Genomic DNA, 9,940 nt, shown 5'->3' on the forward strand with positions numbered 1-9,940 from the left:
TTACTAGATGATAATTTGTTTACATGCCAAACAAAGTAATTTAAACCCTGCTTTAACTAAACTACTCAATAGCACATTAACTAGGGAGGAAGGATGGTCTAGTGGTTAGGCTGCCAGCCTAGGACTCATCAGATTTGGGTTTAATTACTTGTTCTATTCTAGACTTTCTGTTTCAGAGTAGCAGCCGTGTTAGTCTGTATCCGCAAAAAGAAGAACAGGAGTACTTGTGGCACCTTAGAGACTAACAAATTTATTAGAGCATAAGCTTTCGTGGACTACAGCCCACTTCTTCGGATGCATTTGCGGACTACAGCCCACTTCTTCGGATGCATTTGCATCCGAAGAAGTGGGCTGTAGTCCACGAAAGCTTATGCTCTAATAAATTTGTTAGTCTCTAAGGTGCCACAAGTACTCCTGTTCTTCTTTTAGACTTTCTGTATTACCTTGGGCAAGTTACTTAGGGTGTGTCTACACTTTGAGTTGCAGGGGTATTCCCAGCTGGAGGAGACATAGCTGCTGTGCTAGCTAGGAAGTTAAAAATATAGATGGTAGTGGGGGGCATAGATAAGATTGCCCTGCTTTTTCTTTCTCAGTTGATGTTTGTTACAAGGTGTGTGTTTATGGAACCACCATGAATCAACATTCATGATGTCATGTACTTTTTCACAATTGGGAGCTAAATTTTGCAGAAAGGCTCTTGCTAAATTCTGCAGAAAATTGGAAATTCTGCAGCAGTGATGAAAAGTGCTATATAAGAGTTAAGTATTATTTAATGAGAAATTGAGGTAATAACTGAATTAAATATGAAAATGAATACTACAGTCAGTACATTTTTCTTTACCTTATTTTTATTTTGCTATTGAATTCAATGTATATTAATACTGCCTTCAGTGTGCCATAAATTTTTTTTGACAGTGCATTACTGCATTACAGAAGTTATCTGAGGTATGTTCAAGGGGTTCATGGCGAGCTGGAGGTTTTGATAGCTGTGGCCCTCAAGTCTTTGTCTACATCACAAAATTACTTGTGGCTGGCAAACTTTTTAAACCACATCTGAAATTATGTTGAATGCTCTTTGTCACTGGCTATGTTTGCAGCTAAACTCTGATCAGCCCTGGTTTCACTGCACCCACTGCTGATTCCGTTTGTCCTCAGTGGGTAATTTTGTTACTGTAGACATAGGCTAAAGATGCTCAAATACTTTCAAATGTCACACTGATACCTTCAGTTCTTTTTTAATGTGTCCAGTATTGGTTGATGAGCCATGTCCCGTCTCTTTGTGATACTTTCTTCCAACAGATGATTTGTTTAAATACAGCAAAAGCCCAGCAACTTAGGTTACCAGCAAAGCTGAGCTCAAGTCAGTGGCCAAACTGTAAAATCTGAACAAAACATTTGATTAGTTTCAAACGAAAAGCTGAATTTTGTTTTTGTTTTGTTTTTCTCAATGAAACAAAACAACAACAACAACAAAGAAAATCAATTTGTGTTGAACAAAACTTTTCAACCTTGGTGCTCCCTCATTCCTGGCTTGACTGTGTACCATGCTAGTCCCTTAGAGTAGCAGGCTGCTCTAAATTATTCCTGTTGCCAACAGCTGGAGATGGGAAGAGGACTTAGTATAGGATCCTCTATGCTACTAGAAGATTCCCCCTCAATGTGATTATTCTTCCATGATTGGCTATGTCAGCTTTAGCGACAGAATCCACCATTATTATGGTGCTAAGCCTCTGCAGATCACAAGAATCACCATATGCACCGCCCATCCCTGGCACACTCCTCCTCCCATATGTTGCCCATAAAGCAACCAGAGAAGGGACCAAAGATCTGGTACCTAATCTGTCTACTGCTGAATCTTAATTTAAAATTATATTTTTCAAATATATAAAGAGATGAATGTATTTTATATTAATTTTTGTTTTCAGGTTACTTGTCGCTTTGGTTTGTTTTATATTCAATTACCTAATATAAAAGAATGCCAAAAATGTAAAAGATCTCTTCAGTTGCATGGAACTAACTTACTTTTGCAGTGTTCATCCATTTGTCATTGCAAACATGTATTTCAGCAGGAAACCACATCAGATGAATTAGGATTTCCTGTTCAGCTTTCAGAGTAGCAGAAAGCTATTGACGTGTCTAGCTAGTTCAGAGTTGTTATCTACCATTACAGGAGATACAACTTTGACATAAAAACACTTTAGTAGTTCTTCACTGGAAGGCTAAAGTGTCTGGGCTACATGGTGTCAAATTAGTTCTGTCCACCTCTGTGGATTGCTTGCAGCAACATGCAGCTACTGGGACTAGCAAAGTACAATAAATTGCAGCCTAAGAAAGCTGTCTTTGATGTCAGGCAACTGTGCTTGTGCTCTAAAATAAAAAATATGTATGTACGGTCATAAATCAAGGTGCTCTTCTTAGCCAGATGGAGACCTGTTCATGGCCATGCTCTTTTTTCCAAGCAAAAGAGCTCTCTTATTTCTTAGCAACATCATCTTATAACATCACATAATTCCAGGCAGTATCAGAAAGCAATTTCCTTTTCTCTCACACACAATAACTAAGTCTTGAAGAACAGAGAAGAATTTTATGATTTATAATTTGATTTTTAACACTATGTGGGTGAATTATAGCAATCTGCATGAAGTTCTTTATAAAACAGAAAGCACTTCTCAGGCCTCTACCATAATTCAATCACACACAAAAAAAGTGTGTGTGTGTGTGGGAGGGGGGAGATATGACCAGTATAAAATGGCATAGTCATTTTCTTGACTGGATTTTTGACAGCTTTTCCTTTAATTTCTTCTTTGTTCTTTTTTAAGTGATCACTGAATCCTGCCACAAGACATGACACTGAACAGGGGAAACTTAGTACAAAACAAGAACAAAGATAAATAGGAGTGTTTCACAGAGGTTTAATTTTCACTACAAAGATCAGTTATGTTTAAAATGTTCGAACTACTAGGTGTTTTTAAAGCATGGGGCCCCATCCATGAGGACAGAGGTATTTCCTATCTTGTCCTTCTTGAATGCCTTCCATTTATCTTCCATCTAAAGATAGGAAATGTATCTCCTTCAGGCTCATTTTTGTTAGCAGCTCAGCAATTTCATTTGTACATTCCTTCATAACTCTTGGATAAATGCCACCCATTCCTAGTATACAGTGTTGTTGTAGCCGTGTTGTCCCAGAATGTTAGAAAGACAAGGTGGGTGAAGTAATATCTTTTATTGGACCAACTTCTGTTGGTGAGAGAGACAAGCTTTCAAGCTTACACAGATCTGAAAAAGAGCTCTGTATAAGCTTGAAAGCTTGTCTTTCTCATCAACAGAAATTAGTCCAATAAAAGATATTACCTCACCTATCTTGTCTAGCTATTCATTCCTACTTACTTATTGCAGTTTAAATTGTCAATTTATTCCACCACCACCTCATTTGCTATTTCAAGTGCTGACAGTGCCTTATCTTTGTTATCTGCAACAAGTAGCTCTTGAGTAGGTGTTTTCCTCCTTGTCTTATATGGTGAAGCCTTCAGAGAAGCTAAATAGATTCTTCCTTTGCATCACTGTCCCTTTATTCCAAGTAGCCTAGTGGAACCCTTGACTCCAGGTTTCTGACTGCATATATAACCAAAGAATGCATTTGTCTTTGGATATTTTCTTTTCAAATTCCATCAGAGACTTCCTAGCTTCCATTATATAATTTACCTGACACAATTTATGTCTCTATCTATTGGTATCACTTGGGCTGAATTTTAATTTTATATGGATAATTTTTTTATTTGAATAAACTCTTTAACCAACATTGTTTACCTTCTTTTCTGCTTGTTTCTTGGTTTTGGAGTACACATGCACCCTGTCATTCTAGCATGGAATGCTTACATATATAGATTCCAATCTGATGCTAAGGATTTTACTTTTTTAACTTTTGTCTTCAGTTTCATTTTTAAAACAGGGTTTGGTTTTTTTTTTAACTTTCTAAAATTATGATCACTTTACTAATCCTTTATTATCTTATGGTTATTCTTACTTAGTCACTCAGTTGCAATTGCTTCTTAAACCAAATCTTGTTTGTTACTGAGGCCTGGTCTACACTATGACTTTAATTTGGATTTAGCAGCGTTAAATCGAATTAACCCTGCACCCGTCCACACAACGAAGCCATTTATTTCGAAATAAAGGGTTCTTAATATCGATTTCTGTATTCCACCCCGACGAACGGAATAGGGCCAAAATCAATATTGTCATTTCGAATTAGGGTTAGTGTGGCCGCAATTCAATAGTATTGGCCTCCGGGAGCTGTCCCACAGTGCACCATTGTGACCGCTCTGGACAGCAATCTGAGCTCGGATGCACTGGCCAGGTAGACAGGAAAAGCCCCGCGAACATTTGAATTTCATTTCCTGTTTGCCCAGAGTGGAGAGCACAGGTGACCACAGATAGCTCAGCTCATCAGCACAGGTAACCATGCAGGCCGATAATCGAACAAGAGCACCAGCATGGACCGTACAGGAGGTACTGGATCTGATCGCTATATGGGAAGAGGATTCAGTGCTAGCAGAACTTTGTTCGAAAAGACGAAATGCCAAAACTTTTGAAAAAATCTCCAAGGGCATGATGGAGAGAGGCCACAATAGGGACGCAGATCAGTGCCGCATGAAAGTCAAGGAGCTCAGACAAGCCTATCAAAAAACAAAGGAGGCAAACGGTCGCTCCGGGTCAGAGCCGCGGACATGCCGCTTCTACGCCGAGCTGCATGCAGTTCTAGGGGGGGCCGCCACCCCTACCCCATCTCTGACCGTGGATTCCGAGGCGGGAATAATCTCATCAGCTACACCTGAGGATTCTGCGGACGGGGAAGAGGAGGAGGAGGACAACAAGCTTGCGGAGAGCACCCAGCACTCCGTTCTCCCCAACAGCCAGGATCTTTTTCTCAGCCTGACTGAAGTACCCTCCCAACCCTCCCAAGCCAGTTTCCAAGACCATGACCCCATGGAAGGGACCTCAGGTGAGTTTACCTTTTAAAATATAAAACTTGTTTTAAAAGCAAGCGTTTTTAATGATTACTTTGCCCTGAGGACTTGGGATGCATTCGCAGCCAGTACAGCTACTGGAAAAGTCTGTTAACGTGTCTGGGGATGGAGCGGAAATCCTCCAGGGACATCTCCATGAAGCTCTCCTGGAGGTACTCCAAAAGCCTTGCCACAAGGTTTCTGGGCAGTGCAGCCTTATTCCGTCCTCCATGGTAGGACACTTGACCATGCTATGCTTGCAGCAAGTAATCTGGTATCATTGCATGACAAAGCCTGGCAGCATATGGTCCCAGTGTTTGCTGGCATTCAAGCAACATCCGTTCTTTATCTCGCTGTGTAATCCTCAGGAGAGTGATATCGCTCATGGTTACCTGGTTGAAATACGGGAATTTAATTAAGGGGACAGAGGTGGCCGTTCCTACTGGGCTGTTTGCCTGTGGCTGAAAATAAATCCTTCCCTGCACTTAGCCAAGCGCGGGGGGGGGGGGGGGGTGAGGGAAGGGGGAAATTGGCCCTGAGCTTTTCACGTTTGGCTAGAAGGGTTCTTCCCTGTTACCAGCCATGCGGTGGGGGGAGGGGTACAACGATCATCCCAGATAATTCATGGCGGGAGGGAGGGACCGGGGGGGGGGTTAGTTTGGTTTCTGCAGGGATCTTCCCTGATACCAGCCATGCGGTGGGGGGAGGAATAAAGCGGTCATCCCAGAGAATTGGATGGGGGCGGTTAGTTTGTTTTCTGCTGCTGAAGGTTAACAGGAAAACCGCAGCAGTCAATGGGCTTTGCTTGGTATGTGGGAAAGGAGGGCGCAAAAGCCGAAAGACAGTGGCTTACCATGGCCGCATGCAAACTGAATTCTGTTGCCCGGACCTGCATCTGTGATCTCTAACACCAAAGCCACAGGCAGTCAATATTAAGATGGAAAATGTGACCTTGTACTGAAATCACATGTGCTATGTAATGTGAATAGTGTTGTTCACCATGAAAGAGTATAAGTATTGTTCTGTAAAATGTATCATTTTAAAAACTTCTCTCCTTTTTTTCAACCCTCCCTCCAGCAGCTGCAAATTTTTCAAGCCCCCCTCCTCCGTCCCGAAGGCTATCTCAGATAAGGCGGCGGAGAAAGAGGACGCGAGACGAGATGTTCACAGAAATAATGGAATGCACCCGCAATGAAAGAGCTCATTTGAATGAGTGGAAGGACACAGTATCTAAATTTAGGAAAGATGCCAGTGAACGTGAGGTCATGTGGGACGCTCGAGATGAGAGGTGGCAGGCTGCAACGCTGGAGCTGCTGCGTGATCAAACGGACATGCTCCGGCGTCTGGTGGAGCTTCAGGAACGGCAGCAGGATAACAGACTGCCGCTGCAGCCGCTGTATAACCTCCCTCCCCCCTCACCATGTTCCATATCCTCCTCACCCAGACGTTTAAGAATGCGGGGGGGGGAGGCTCCGTGCACCCTCCCACTCCACCCCAGTGGACAGCCCAACCAAAAGACTGTCATTATATTGAATTTTTTCAGTGGCCTTTTACTTCCTTCCTATCCTCCTCCCAAACCTCACCCAGATTACCTTGTCGGTTCTCTCCCTATGTTCATAATCAATTAATAAAGAATACATGATTTTTAAACTATAGTGACTTTATTTCCTTTCAAAGCAAGCTGGGGGAAGGGAGAGGGTGGGTTCCTTACAGAGAATGAGTCAATAAAGGGGGCGGGTTTTCATGAAGGAGAAACAAACAGAAATTTCACACTGTAGCCTGGCCAGTCATGAAACTGGTTTTCAAAGCTTCTCTGATGCACAGCGCTTCCTGGCGTGCTCTTCTAATCGCCCTGGTGTCTGGCTGTGCGTAATCAGCAGCCAGGCGATTTGCCTCAGCCTCCCACCCCGCCATAAAGGTCTCCCCCTTACTTTCACAGAGATTGTGGAGCACACAGCAAGCAGAAATAACAATGGGGATATTGGTTTGTCAGTAACAATCGCCAGCGACCTTTTAAACGGCCAAATGCACATTCTACCACCATTCTGCACTTGCTCAGCCTGTAGTTGAACAGCTCCTGACTCCTGTCCAGGCTGCCTGTGTATGGCTTCATGAGCCATGGCATTAAGGGGTAGGCTGGGTCCCCAAGAATAACTATTGGCATTTCAACATCCCCAACGGTTATTTTCTGGTCCGGGAAGTAAGTCTCTTGCTGCAGCCGTTTAAACAAATTAGTGTTCCTGAAGACGCGAGCGTCATGAACCCTTCCCGGCCAGTGCTCCAGAAATCGACGCTAGCCCCGGTACATGGACGCACATCACCGAATTAATGTGCTTAGTGTGGCCACATACATTCAACTTTATACAATCTGTTTCCAAAATTCGAATTATATAAATTCGGATTAATCCCATAGTGTAGACATACCCTTAGAGCTAAGTCTCTTGTGCGCCAGCAAAGCCAGATATTCCTAGAAGCAATTCTTTATGGTGTCAGGAACATGCTTCTCCAAACTGTGCCCTGAATAGACATTTGATCAATTAAATTTGAGTAGTTGAAATTACCTATTTATTAGTGGTTTACTAGTTTTTGTGTCCTCTTTGATTACTCTTAATATTGCACATCCTCTATCACTATCCTTATCCAGAGGTCACTACTAAATTGCCATTCTTATGAGTTGGAATTTGTATCCAGATAGAGTACCTGGCATCTACCTCTCCAATCAGAAATTTTATTTCAAAAGAGAGAGCGAGATTACAATTGAATCAACTTGACATTTTGTTTCTTTGCCTTTTTACTAAAGTTTGGTGTGCAAATTCCATCTTGAATCCCCCTCCAACACCTGCAGTACTTGGGGACTTGACACTTCCAGGAGGTACCCCTCATCTTCCTCCAATAAAGACCACTATGACTACTGAGAGTTCATTCAGTATCTCCCCCTGCAGCTCACTGCTGCGTTTTTCTCAACTCTCAGTCTCCAAGTGCAGTTTGTGCTACTGGGAACTAGTAGGAGAGGAGTTAATCACTGCAGGTTCAGCCTTCTTCCACCTCCCATACTCTTGGTTCAAGGGGTGAGGGCCCAGGGTTCGGCTAAGTTCACTGAAATTGGTGGGCGTAACAGCAGCCTTTCTTTCAGGCATATGACAAGGCTTGAGTAGAAGGTGTGCGTGTGTGCTAGAGCGAGAGCTTTTTGGTTTGAATGCTGGCTGAAAGTGGCTTGGAATTGTGGGCAAAGAACATGTCTGCTGTTGTTTGATTCCTACTGTGTTCAGGGAAACAGGACATTAGGCTCCTAAGTCACTTTTGAAAATGGGACTTAGCCATCTAAGGCCATATCTGCACTACAGATGCTACTGCAGCACAGCTATGGCACTGCAGCTGTGCCACCAGAGTGCAGTAGTGTAGACATTTCCTACAGTGACTGAAGAAGTTTTTCCCTCGCTATAGTTAATCCACTTTTCAGAGAGGTGGTATCTAGGTTGACCAAAAAAAAAAATTATAATTCCATCATCCTAGCCACTTCTACGCAAAGGGTTAGGTTGGCTTAACTACAGTGCTCATGGATGTGAATTTTTCACACCCCTGAGTGACATAGTTAAGTCAAGCTAAATTTTAAGTGTAGACTACGGCTTCATTACGTAGGCCTTACAATGCTGAGCACAGCAACACCTAATACCTTTATAAATTTGGACTAATGTATCTGTGAGAAGAGTCAGGTTCATGAGTACCTGGGCAGACCAGAAGGTGAAAAGGAGAGAAAGCTAGAAGGAACCTACAAGGACATAAGTGGTAATTTGGAAGCAGCAAAAGCAATTTAGGAGAGAAATGGGAATTTGGATGGAAGAGTCACATTGGAGGGCAGAGAGAGATGAGATGAAAGATAAGGAAAAGGAAAGGAAGTATAAATTGATGGGGGAAAGAGATTTTAGTAGCCAGCAGAGGAAAAAGTTAAGAGAAAGAAAACAAAAGCTTACAAGATTGAAAACAAAAACTAGGATAGATAAGAAAGAGAGAAGTAGAGATGAAATAACTAAGATTGGACTCAATTAAGGTTGGAAGAGTGGGAATAATTTAAAAAATAAAAGGAACAGAGCCCTGGAACTATGGAAGAGAGAACAGTTAAAGGGCTGGGCCCGAAAGAAAACTGGGATGGGTATTTTGTTTTCTCTGTCCCTATTCTTTATTGTACAATTCCCCATGTTTTCTTTCATTTTTTCCAGTAGCAATTAGTGTGGCTGTCTATAACCCCTGTGTCAAGAAATATGTGCTACAGGGGTTGATCCAACTCCCGTTTAAATAAAAAAATCAACGAGTTCAGTGGGAATTGGACCCAACCCACCTAGAGCTCTTTTGCAGCAGGCAGGGGAAGATTGCACACTGCGTCTTGTAAGGCTTTTTGTCTGAATGGCTAGAGACAAGACTCAGATGACTTGAGGAGGAGCTGGAGAAAGGAGTCAAGTCATGAGGTAAATATGGGATGTAGCAAAGGAGTAGGGGTACTAAGTAGTGTATGAGGGGGCCCACTTGGATATAGTATGTATGGTAATTAAATATAAAAATCATTATACCTTACTGACACTACCCTTATTTCAATTCCCACCATCTGTCCATCACTGGCTACAATGTCACTCTCCTCTATCACCCAGTTAGACTGGGATAAGGCTGGCAGAATTGAACACTTGGGGCCTGATTTTAAAAGGTATGCAGACAGAGGCCTAGTGGGAATTTCATAAGCGCTTATATAGGTTAGGTGAAAAAGAGGTGAGTTTTTTCATTATAATCTCTCTCCCCCCCAGCCTAGCCTTTATCCAACCTTTCTTTGTTCGTTAGTTAACAGATCTAACTCCACGGTTTGGAACAGGACCTTAAAAACCAGCAGGGGAGGATAGTTCTTGGGGTAATGGTGTCATGTGCTCTCCCCATGAAAATCCATCCAG

Source organism: Chrysemys picta, chromosome 2, assembly GCF_011386835.1.
Source record: "Chrysemys picta bellii isolate R12L10 chromosome 2, ASM1138683v2, whole genome shotgun sequence".
NCBI lineage: Eukaryota > Metazoa > Chordata > Testudines > Emydidae > Chrysemys > Chrysemys picta.